Genomic DNA, 13,254 nt, shown 5'->3' on the forward strand with positions numbered 1-13,254 from the left:
AAAAGAAGCTAACCCAAGCTTAAAGTCTGTAATAACTCACTAAAAACAAAAAATAAAATATGAAAATCATAAATAATAAGTCTGGAAAAAATCAAGCTTAGTAAACTGTACCCCAAAATGACAATGTTCACCCCACCTATGGCTAAAACACATTAATCTAAGTCTAAAAACAGTTTATAAATCAACCTAAACACACAACTTTAGTCTAAGATATCATCAAAATCAGTAAAGATAATCAAAACCTATCTCTAAACCAGGGTTTGGCCATCATTAGGCGGGATATGGTGGTATTTCTACCCCATCACTAAGCTGGCGTATGGCATCTAAGGGTATCGTGTATCGAGGTATACCTGTATAATTATATTCATTCATTCATTCATTGCCAGACGCCATGTATCCCACACGGGGTGGCCAAGGGCTTAGAGTTAATTGTTTTTACAGGGAGGGGCACTAATCCTCCACCAACCCCACTTGACACGTAGGGATGCCAACAGCATCTGGTGTTCCCAGGCGGTCACGCATCCAAGTACTAACCAGACCCAACGTTGCTTAACTTCGCCGATCGGACAGGAAGCGGTGTACTCAACGTGGTATAAATATAGATAGGCAAGGTATGTGGAAGGTATTAAGAATATATGGAGTGGAGGGGAAATTGTTGAGTGCTGTGAAGAGTATGTACGAAGGAGCTAGGGCTACGGTGAGAGTGGATGATGAGCTGAGTGAGTTCTTTGATCTCAATGTAGGACTGAAACAGGGTTGTGTGATGTCTCCATGGCTGTTTAATATATACATGGATGGGGTTGTAAAGGAGGTGCAAGGTAGGGCAGTGGATGTGGGGGTGGCTCTAATGAATGAGGGTGAGATTTGGAAGATTATGGTGTTGCTGTTTGCTGATGATACAGTATTGTTGAGTGAAGATGAATGGGAGTTGCAAGGTTTGGTGAATGAATTTGGGACAGTGTGTAGGAGGAGGAAGCTGAAAGTTAATGTAAACAAAAGTAAAGTTATGGTGTTTGAGAGGAATGAAGTCACAGAATGTACAGTGAGGTTGGATGGTGAGGATATGGAGAATGTGAGTGCATTCAAGTACTTGGGTAGTGTGATGAGTAAGGATGGAACTTTGGGGGATGAAGTGCGTGAAAGGGTACAGCAGGGAAGGAAGGTTGTTGGTACACTGAAAGCAGTGATGAGAAAAAGGGAGGTGAGTATGGAAGTTAAGAAGTCACTGCATGATAGTATTGTGATCCCTACCCTGACGTATGGAAGCGAGGCATGGACCTTGCAAGAGGGGAACAAGTCAAGAGTGAGAGCAGTGGAAATGAGTTACTTGAGAGAAGCATGTGGAGTGATGTGGAGGGACAGGTTGACGAATGAAGAAGTGAAGGAACGTTGTGGGGTGGATGTGATGTGGTTGAGAAGATTAAGAGAAATACACTGAGGTGGTTTGGACATGTGGAGAGAATGGAGAATGAAAGACTGACTATGACGGTGTATGTAGGTGAGGTGGAGGGAGGGAGAGGGAGGGGTAGACCGAGGATGAGGTGGAGGGATGGAGTTGAGAGGTATATGAGGGAGGGGGGAGTGAGTCGGAGGGAGGGTAGTCAAATGGTGGGTGACAGAGCGACTTGGAGGTGTTTTGTCTGCGGCCACCCTTTGCGGGATTAGGGCGTCAGGCTATAGATAGTTAGATATATAGGTAGCTATGTCAACTCTTCACCTTATAATATGTTGGTAATTACACCATCAGGTGTGTACATAATTAATGCTGTATCACATTCATTACAAGAGTACAGTGAGGTAAGTTTTGGGCAAAAGGAGTAGTCCATGGGAGTTTTTTTTTTCCCCCACTGTCCAGTACAGTCACATTACCCACAAAATTCAGGCAGAGCACCGGTATTATATAATAAGGGGTGATTAGCTACTTTCAGGCCCAAAAATAACATCAATATTTCCATTATTAATGAAACTCCATAATTAAAAACTTCGGTATATGTCAGTTATATACAACATATGAGAAGCTACTGATGTTTGAATTAAAAATCACATTCTGAAAAGGAAGTGCTTTTCTCCCATCAGCATTGTGCTGACTGGCCATCAGTTGATCAAATGCAATGATCCAGGGAGCTTGCTGAACCTGAGTGGTGACTGCTTTGTACTTCTCCTGAGATACCATGAGAGCTTTTCTTGGCTGTGGGGCCAACTCAAGGGAATGGAACTTAAAAACAAACCCTTCCATTTGATTAGCTAAAAGATAAAATTATTAGGAAGGAGACAGACATCACAATTGATATGTTGCACTACAAACTCACTAGTTTGGAACACAATATTCATCATCATCATCTGGGCCTCCTTTACCACCCTAGGGCAGGGTGAGGAGTAGCAATGTCCAGACAGCCCAAATTTGCCCACTCCAATGGGCCACGTTTCCATTCACTCATCATTCAAGCCCCCAGAATCCTGGCTCCATTTGATACATCAAAAACTTTCACCACATTCTGCAGTCTCACATAAACGTATCTGATAGGGTCAATCCGAAAGTTGTCACATTAAAAGGGGTGCCAAATCCCTGATCATGCGCATCTCCTCACAATATTCATCCAGCCAGCTCGATCTCTTGTTAGTCCCCTAGCCTCACTGACTTCCATACCTCTCTTCCTCACACACCCTTCCACCATATCCCTCTACCTTCTCCTTGGCCTACCTCACCTCCTCCTTCCTTCAAATTCGTTCAGATATACCTTTTCACCACTCTATTGTTATCCATTCTCTCCACATGACCATACCATCTCAGTACACCCTCTTTGATTCTGGTGCCCACAGACTTCCTCACTCTACACCAGCGTTTCTTAACCTGGGGTGCTAGCACCCCCAGGGGGTACTGAAATCAATTTTAGGGGTTGCTGGAAAATGCTGCATTATATTTTTTCTTACTGGATTTGCTTAGTATTGGCATCCTTGATTTTTTTTTTTTTTTTTTTTTTGAGACAGTATAAAATAAACTGTCAGGCAGTACTTCACTTTAATTTAACCCTGCAGTAGTGTAGCAACTGCAGTCCCAGTAACCAGATGTAGAGGGGTGCTGGACTGAGACCTTATTACAAGGGGGGCGTTGAGGTCGGAAAAGGTTAAGAAATGCTGCTCTACACCTTTCACCAATCACATTATTTCGTATCCTATCCAATCTCTGCACTCCATATACATTCCTCTGCAGTCCCATTTCCACTGCTCTCACTCTTGACTTCATTTTCATGCCACACCATAGTCTCCCACCCATATGTTAAAGTTGGCACTAACACTTCTTCATGTAAGTCTCAAGCAGCAGCAACACTCAAGCCTCTGTTTCTTACCAAGGCCTTCATTGCACCAACTACTGTACAGTACTTTCCTTCCTTGTGTCACTCAACTTTCTTTGGCACATTTTCCTCTCTTTTCTATAACTGTGCCCAGGTATTTGAACTCTCTCACACATTCTAGTCTCTCTCTATTCACTGTAACATCACACTGGGAGTCACTTTCTCTCCCAATAACCATAACTTTACTCTTTTCTTCATTTACTCTCAAGGCATGATGCTCACAGACATCAGCAAAACTCTACACTAGTCTACCAAGTTCTTGTAAGGTATTTTCAAGTAGTACTGCATCATCAGTATATAATGAATTTGAGGTATTCCATCCATTGCCATTTATTGCCAATGCCAATCCTCTCTCCATTACTTGTGTTTTTACTTTTCTCATCATCCCATCCATTTATATTATGAACAACCATGGGGACATCACACAACCTTGTCGCACGCCCACACCAATCATGAACCATTCACTTAAGTGCCCATTTACCCTTACACATGCTTCACTACCATCATAAAAACTCTTGATAGCACCTAGCAGCTTACCATCTACACTGTACATGCGCAAAACCTTCCACAATCCTTCTCTGTTTACTTTGTCATATGCTTCTTCCAGATCCATGAATGCCATAAACACCTTCCAGTGCTTCTCACAAGCCTTCTGCACTGTTTTACTGCAAATATTTGATCCACACATCCTCCATCACTCCTACAGCCACCCTCTTCATCACTCACTAGGACTTATGATATCTCTCTTACTTTCTCGATAATAATTCTTCTATATACCTTCCCTATAACACTCAATAAACTTAGGCCCGATAATTCTTGCACTCACTTCGCTCACCTATATTTCTGTTATACATCTGATGATGATGATGATATTACTGGACTCGGTGGTAGGTGGGGGGGCACACCATCCACTCACTCGATGTATTGCTGCTCTCAGGTGTCTGCCCTTTCCTCTCCTCCATCCTTCTTTCCTTCTATCCTCTTCTGTCTTTCTTTTCTTCAATCTTTCCTCATCTTTCTGCCTATGGGTGACTTTACACACCCTCTTCTGTCTTTCCTTCAATCTTTCTTCCTCCTTTTGCCTGTGGGTGACTCTACACTGACTGACAAGCCAAATGGACTCCTGTACACAAGGAAACCATTTACTATGCTGGATGGTAACCATATAACTAAATTTTGGTGCCTGGTGGTTTAGTGGATAATTACGGTGCTATAATCTCTTGTCAGTTCCCTAGCCTCACTGACTTCCAAACCTCTCTTCCTCACACACTCATCCACCATACTTCTCCACCTTCTCCTTGGCCTACCTCACCTCCTCCCTCCTACAAATTCGCTAAGATATACCATTTTCACCACTCTCTTGTTATCCATTCTCTCCGCATGATCAAACCATCTTGGTACACTCTCTTCGATTCTGGTTTCCACCGACTTCCTCACTCCACATCTTTCACGAATCACATTATTTTGTATCCTAGCCACCCTTTTGTACTCCACATACATTCCTCAGCAGTCCCATCTCCACTGCTCTTACTCTTGACTTTTCATTTTCATGTCACACCATATTCTCACATCCACGTGTTAAAGCTGGCACTAACACTCCTTGATATAAGTCTCGTGCAGCTGTTACACTCAAGCCTCTGTTTCTTATCAAGGCCTCCATTGCAACAGCTACATTTCTTTCTTGTATCACTTCTTCTGCACAGTTTTCTCTCTTTCTATCACTGTACCCAGGTATTTGAATTCTCTCACCAATTCCAGTCTCTCTCCAATCACCATTACATCGCACTGGGAGTCACCTTCTCTCTCAATAACCATCACTTTACTCTTTTCTACATATACTCTCAAGGCATGACACTCACAGACATCAGAAAAACTCTGCACTAGTCTACCAAGTTCTTGTCCAGTACTTGCAAACAGTACTGCATCATCAGCATACAACAAATTTGAGATATTTCATCCCTCACCATTCATTACCAACACCATCCCTCTCTCCATTACTCGTGTTTTTACTTCTCTCATCACGCCATCCATAAATATATTGAACAACCATGGGGACATCAAACAACCTCGTCGAACGCTCACACCGATCGAGAACCATCACTTAGATGTCCAATAACCCTTACACATGCTTCATTACCATCATAATAACGCTTGATGGCACCTAGCAGTTTACCATCTACACCGTACATGAGCAAAACATTCCACAATCCTTCTCTGTCCACTTTGTCGTATGCTTTTTCCTGATACATGAATGCCATAAACACCTCATGGTCCTTCTCACAAGCCTTCTTTGCTATCTGTCTCACTGCAAATATTTGATCCACACATCCTCTGCCACTCCTAAAGCCACCCTATTCATCACTCCCTAGGTCTTCTGATATCTCTTTTACTTTATAATAAATTCTTCCATATACCTTCCTTACCACACTCAATAAACTTATGCTACAATAATTCTTGCACTCACTTCGTTCACCTTTATTTTTGTACAGGGGTACAATCACAGCCTTTTTCCACTCTGCTGGCACAGTTTCGCTCATCCATGCCTTCTTACATATCTCCAACAAGCACTTCATTCCACTTTCTCCACTACAGTTAAGCATCTCTGCATACACCTCATCAACCCCAGCTGCTTTCCCAATTTTCAGTCACTTCACAGCACTCTTCACCTGTGCGAGTGTCACGTCTTCTGGCACTACATTCCTTCTCTGCACACCCCCAAAACAATCATTTTTACAGCCGCTCTGCTCTCTCTATTCCCATTCATCAGGCTTTCAAAATATTCTTTCCATCTGATCCTAACTTCATCCCCATGGGTTAATGGTCTACCACCTACGTCCTTCACACCATCACATTTCTCTCCGTTTTCACTTATACATTTCCGCACCTCTTTCCAGAATAACTTCTATTTTCAGAGTAGTTCGCATTCATTTTTCTTCCTAGATCATCATTTACCTCCCTACACTTTAAAAATGAATAATTTACACAGTAACAGATACAGTAGCAATACATTCCTAACACACGCCATGTACAAAGATCCCTTAGCATGAAGGGAGAGCCCTCTCGATGTCAGAAGGGGCAACATCTCCCTAAATACCTTCCAACCATGCCATGGCTACAAAGCTAGCTCCAGTCTCACACTCCAGCACATAACATATCCCCCAAACAACAAAACTCTTCCATACGCTCAAGCGACTCACCAGCAAGATCAATCCTTTCACACCTGACATTCACTACATGCTCTCCCTGAAACATGACACCCATGAAATCAACATTATTTTTTTGTCAACATCTGATGTCACTACATCTCTTATGCAGCCACTTATCACAAAACACTGCACAAGATGGAGTTACTTCCCACAATCTTGTGGCATGCCACACATGGCCACACTTGCTATGTGTTGACAGTACCACCACCAGCCCTAGATATCTTTTGTTTAACCGCATTTACTCTCAAACTCTTGTTCCCCATTCTGTCTCTCCATTTCTTAACTCTTTCCTCTGTCTCCTTTTCATTCTCTGCAATCAGCACCAAGTCATCAGCATACAATCTCTCCCATGAGTCCGTCTCTGAAGTCATGTGATAGAGTCTCAAGCCATCCATCCATCATCCAATCCTACGTTGCCCCACAAGGAGTGTAGGAGCCCCGGGCTAGGCAAGTTGGTCCTGACATTTAAGATGAGAGCACCATGACAAATAATACAGGGCTTAAGACTGACCCTTGACGGATGCAAACATTCACGGAAAGCTCATCACTCAAATTTCCATTCACTCTCACCTGGGTGCTAGCACCCACATACTTAGTCATAACCACTGTAACCACCCACTTCTCGATACCAAGCTTTCTCATTGCCAACTTCGCCACACCACCTCTCTAGGAACCATGTCAATGGCTTTCTCCAAATGAAGAAAAACAAGGTACTGTACAGCTCCCTCTCCTCTCCTCAATATTTTCCCTGAAGCTGCTGGACAATAAATATGGCATCAGTGGTCTCACTGCCTGGTACAAACTGAAGCTGCATCTCATCAATATTCACTCTTTCCCTAATCATACCTTTTAGGACTCTCTGAATTACCTTCATTATCTGGTCCAAAAGTTTTATCCATCCATCCATCATTCAATCGCATGTCGCCCCATGAGGAGCATAGGAACCTGGGGCTAGGCAAATTGGTCCTGACATTTAACCCGTTAACTGCTCTATACATCCTAAGTTGTTCCGAGTGCAATTGCTCAATACAGCCCTGGCTGCGCAGGTGAATTTCGAATATAGTGCCATGGTGACCAAGGCCGACCCATGCAAGCACGTTTGAGCCTTCAAAACTGAAATCAAAACCGAAAAAGAAAACGAAAACCATACATTCCAACAGGGAATCAGACACTTCAATGTTCATCCATGGCTTTACCAAGGTAAATATTGAGCTAATATTTCGTTACTATATACTTTGGCATGTGTTTTCTCAATTCCTAACACAAAACTTCGCCTTTGGGAAATTTCATTTTTACCCCTATGTCTGTGCACCACGGACACCTCCAAAAAACTGCCATGAGCAGTTAATGGGTTAAGATGAGAGTGACCAGCCTCACTCATCCCTACGTGGCATTACATGAACAATAAACCCTAACCACCCTTTGGTTATAAACCTACACACATTCAATCTGACTGGGGCACCTTAATTACCCACTAAACCACCAGATGCCATAATTTGGTTATATGATTACCACCCAACGTAGTAAATGGTTTCCTGGCGTACAGGAAACCATTTGGCTTGTCACTCAGTGTAGAGTCACCCAAAGGCAGAAGTAAGAGGAAAGAATGACAGAAGAGGAAGGAAAGAAGATAGAAAAGGGCAGACACCCAAAGCAGCACCACACTGACTGAGTGGATGGTATGCCTTTATAATTTCCATTTTCCCCTCACAGACATATACAATCACACTCTCCAGCCAGTCATCTGCAACAACACACTCATATATGATCATATTTATCAAATCAGCAACTAAACCCACTCCTATCTCTCCCGAGGTCTTCAGCGTTTCACCAGTCATCCCAGACATACCCGCCACCTTCCCCAACTGCATGCTGTGTATTGCCATGCTCACGGTAGCAGCAGCAATCAAAGACCAAGGACCAAACACTGGATCCACTGACTCCAACCCTTCCTTGTTGCAGTCAAACTCCTTCTTCAGCAACCAGTTATAAATACTCTCTCCAGGCATCTTTTTAATATCCTCACTGTCCACCACTACCTGTCCTTCATCATTCTTCACACACTGCCAACCTACGATATCCCTGTTTTCCCTCTTCATCTGATTTGCCACCTTAAATACCATATTCCTCCTTCCAACCCTGATTTGGTTATCCAGTAAAAGTCTCTGAGACTCAGAGTTTGCACTGTACACACCCCCTTTCTGGCCCAATGCTTGGCAGCCAAGTATTCCTCTCTGTTATCATCCCTTTTTCCATTCCTGGAAAAGTCTTCATTTCTCCTTAACTGCGGCTTGTACACCCTCGTCCCACCATCGTGTAACCCTGTATCTTGGTGAGCTCCTTGTCCATCCACACACCGAATCAGAAACTCTCAAGAGACTGTTCTTGAGAGCTCTATACTGCTAATTTACACTTCTGTCTACAGCTCTGTTTGGTCATCACTCATCTCGCTATAGGAGGCATCCCTTACTGTTATGCAGCCGAAGATCCTTTTCTTCACTATGTGCTCCTTTAATACCATGTCACATACCAGTAATTTGTGTTGCTGCACACACTCTTTGCTCCCTATAACTTTACCATCCTTCAATAACCTTCCATTAGCTCTCCTGACCAGAAAATAGCCAGTCTGGCTGCTACTACTGTTCCCAGACTCATAAGCAATCAGTCTACTCTCTTTTCCTAAAATGCATGTTGCACACAATCATGATTATTGCCTCCCAGAATTCCAATATTCTTTCCTCTTCCACATTCCTCGTATCTTATACACATCTCCCATGCACCCTGTCTTATCCTCGAGATGCTCTACCCACATGACCATATAAATCCACATCCACAGTACAACCTAATCATTCCCAGTACCATCAAGAACATGTACCAAATCATCCCAGAATCCACCCTCTTCTTCCTCATCCAAGCCAACCTGTGAAGTGTTTGCTAATTCTACCGTGATCAGGAGCTCTTCAAACAACATTTTCAATGCTATAATCACTCTTAACACATACATAAGCACACTCTACCCACTCCCCTTCTGGAGGCATGCCCACACCACCATATCTGTCCACACCTGCCTCCCAAAGTATCTTACACCTACCATCTTTCCCAAAATTCATCCTTGCTGACTCCCCCTATACCTAACCTCCTATACGCAGCATCAACCTGCCTTCTGTTTAGGGCCTGCACCACTTATCCCTTTCTACCCTTCAAGCTATAAACATTCCAAGATGCCCTTCTGAACTCCTTGGGTGATTTGGTGTCCTCAGGCTTGCTTTTTACAGTGCTTAGTTTCGAAGTCATGTCAGTAGTTAAAGGAGGAGACAGATCACAAGCCCCACCACACACAACCCCAGGTCCAAGCAGAGGATCAGGGATCCATAGCCCACCAGCCATGGCCAGTGGCTGTGACAGTGGCCTCGGGGACCCAGCCAGGACAGCTACAGGAATACCCTACAGGCACCCCTTGACACTAACTGCTCCGTCATTATACTTTCATTGATAAGGTAGCCTCCTGGGTGGCTACTTCCAGGTTTAAGCCCCTCTCTACTGAGCAGAAGCAGCAGCCTAGGAACCACAATGCTCGGTACCCTCTGGCGGGGCCAGATCAGAGCCCTATACCATCCCAGTCTCAAATGTGTGCTGACGAAGCCTGTGCTATGCCTCTCCCCTCAAGTCTGCCACTAGGTAATGGGAACAAAGTTTTCTGGTTGCATGCCCTTGCTGGTGTCAACCCCTGTGATGTAGTAGGGTATGGTGTGTAGTATGGAAAGTGTGTGTAGTGTAGCGTATAAGACAGTCAAAGAAAGTTTTTGCAATTAAAAACTCACCAGCACCCCCTCCTTCTCTTCATTCACCATCCGTTTTCTGGTACGGTTGAAGTTTTCAAACTGAAATATCCTGGCATAGTCTTCTGGAAGGTTCTCATCAGGGTTCCATGGGGAAGTGCGGAAGCTCTGGAGGCCACGAAACTTTTGAAGGCGAACCTGAGCCGGAATGGTTTTTGGTGTATCCATTTCATCAGGAAACATGGCATCCTCTCGAGCCACTGTGAATGTAATTGCTCATATTAGCAATGCCCCATGAAAATGAATGTTGTGTCCCAGTTTAGTATGAAGACTATAAATCTCTTGTAAAATATAAGGGCTTTGTCACACCTAATTATTGGCATTTTGCAAACCTAAAAACCTTCTAGCTTTACTATACTCCATTTCACCGAGTTTGGCACCATCTCTGATACCTGAATGCCTGTAGTGTTCATGTAAATCCTCTGTACTAGGTAAACCTCTATGTATTACCTTGAGAACCAATATATAAAGGATATATAAAGGCAATACAAAAAGGTACATCCAGTACGGAGGACCTTTATCAGTGCTACAGGCGTTGACAACATCACTGATGGTGCCAGACTCGGTGAAATGAAGTACAATGTCGTTGTTGATGTAGTAATAACCTGGTAGTGACATATGTATTACTGTTGCTAAAAAGTAATGATCTACCCACAGATTTAGTGCTCTCTAGAAATTAGTACCATTTTAAAAATATTAATTTATGATTCAAATGCACTGGCCTATTGATATCTGTACTGTATTTACCTATTTGTAGTATACAGGAATTGAGCCAAGCTCGTGTTGTCCTGTCTCCATATCTACATTTATCCAATCTAGTTTTAAACACATGAATGTTTTTTGCCTGCACCACCTCCCCGTCTAAGTCATTCCAAATACTTATGCTTCTATTCGGGAAACTGAACCTTTTAAGATTATTAAGACATCTACTTTTCCTCAACTTGAAGTCATGACCTCTTGTTCTTCCATCATCCAACCCAAAAAGATCCTCTCTATCCACCCTTTCCAATTCTCTTACATTTCTAAATATCGTGATCAAGTCACCTCTTTCTTTTCTCTCACGCAGCGTTGGTAACTTCAGTTTTTCCAGTCTCTCCTCGTAAGTGAGTTCCCTTAAACATGGCATCATCCTTGTTGCCATCCGTTGAACCCTCTCTAGTTTACTAATATGCTTCTTCAAATGAGGTGACCATACCACAGCCACATACTCTAGCCTTGGTCTTATCATGGTCACTATCAACTCCCTCAGCATTTCCTCGTCCACATAATTAAAAGCCACTCTCATATTGGTCAGTAATCCATAAGTTCCTCCAGTGATCTTGTTTATATGTTTTTCTAGTGACAAATCATCCTGAATAGTCACTCCCAAGTTTTTCTCATCTGTTCTCTTACAAATTATCTCACTGCCCATTTTATATGTCCAGTGTGGTCTTTTTTCACTCATTCCCATTTCTAATACATGACACTTCTTGGCAAGTCTGGCTCCAGCTGTGGAATTTGTCCAAGTCCTCTTGCAGTTTTTTACAACTATCAGTGCCTTTAATATGTTTCATGATTTTAGCATCATCTGCGAACATACTCATGTAACTATTTAAACACTCTGGTAAATCATTTACATAAATCAGAAACATTACTGGGGCTAAGATAGAGCCCTGGGGTACTCCATTAGTCACGTTTCTCCACTGTGAAGCCCTGTCGCTTATAACTGTTCTCATCTGCCTTCCTATCAAATAATCTTCCATCCACTTTAATAGTTTCCCATGCACCCCTCCAAAGGTCTTCAACTTCCACAGCAGTCTCCTATAGGGAACCCTGTCAAATGCGAGGTCAAGATAGACGCAATCTGCCCATCCCTCTCTCTCTTGTATGACATCTATTACCCTGCTGTAGAAACTTAATAGGTTAGTAACACATGATCGTCCTTCCCTAAAACCAAATTGTCTTGGTGCTATCACTTCATTTTCTTCTAAATACTTTATCCATCTTTTTCTAATAATTTTCTGGCAGATTTTACAAACAATACTAGTAAGTGATACAGGTCTATAACTGAGTGGATCTTTCCTATCTCCTCCCTTGAAGATTGGCACAATACTTGCTCTTTTCCAATCTTTAGGTAACTGTCCATTTTCCAGTGATGTCTTGATGACAAACAGGCCACACTAACTGGTCTGCACATTCCTTCAGGATCCATCCAGACACACCATCTGGTCCCATTGCTTTTCTTACATCCAAATCCCTCATCAACTGCAGCACCTCATTCACATCCACTGTAACTTCTGCCATTCCCGTCACCCTGGGTTCTATTTCAGGTTCCCTAAATTCCTCTTCCAGCACATAGACTGACTGCAGTTTGTTGTTCATTATTTCACACAATTCTTCTTCTCTTTCACAGGTTTCATCTCCATCCCTCAATCGTATTATACTGTCCTTAACTTTCATTTTACCATTCACAAACCTATAAAATAATTTTGGCTCCTTTTTACATTTAGTTACAATATCTTTTTCATATTTCCTTTCTTCTTCTCTCCGTACCCATATATATTCATTTCTTACCTGCTTGTACTCCTCCCAAGCCCTTTCACTATATTGTACCTTCTTTTCACTTTATTCTATGCTCTTTTTCTTGCTTCATGTGCCACTCTACATCTGTTGTTAAACCATTCTTTCTTCCTTTCCATAACTGCGGAAAATATTGGGACATTTACTAACTCCTGTTATATACACTTCTATCAGAAACTCATATTTCTCGTCAACATTTGTGATCATTAATCCAGTCTACATTTTGGAAAAAGTTCCTCAGGGAAGGAAAGTCTGCCTTCCCGTAATTGCATCTATTCTTCCTGTGTTTTTCATCCC

At 42.7% G+C, this 13,254-nt stretch overlaps 1 pseudogene; it reads right to left on the reverse strand.

Moving 5' to 3' along the window:
* Positions 1 to 485: 485 nt before the first annotated feature.
* On the reverse strand, positions 486 to 604 carry LOC145389567 (5S ribosomal RNA; annotated as a pseudogene).
* Between the last annotated feature and the right edge of the window lie 12,650 nt (positions 605 to 13,254).

This window comes from Coenobita brevimanus, unplaced genomic scaffold (genome assembly GCF_032717465.1).
Source record: "Coenobita brevimanus isolate Jiangsu-jjx unplaced genomic scaffold, ASM3271746v2 jjx.HiC_scaffold_131, whole genome shotgun sequence".
NCBI classification, from domain to species: domain Eukaryota; kingdom Metazoa; phylum Arthropoda; class Malacostraca; order Decapoda; family Coenobitidae; genus Coenobita; species Coenobita brevimanus.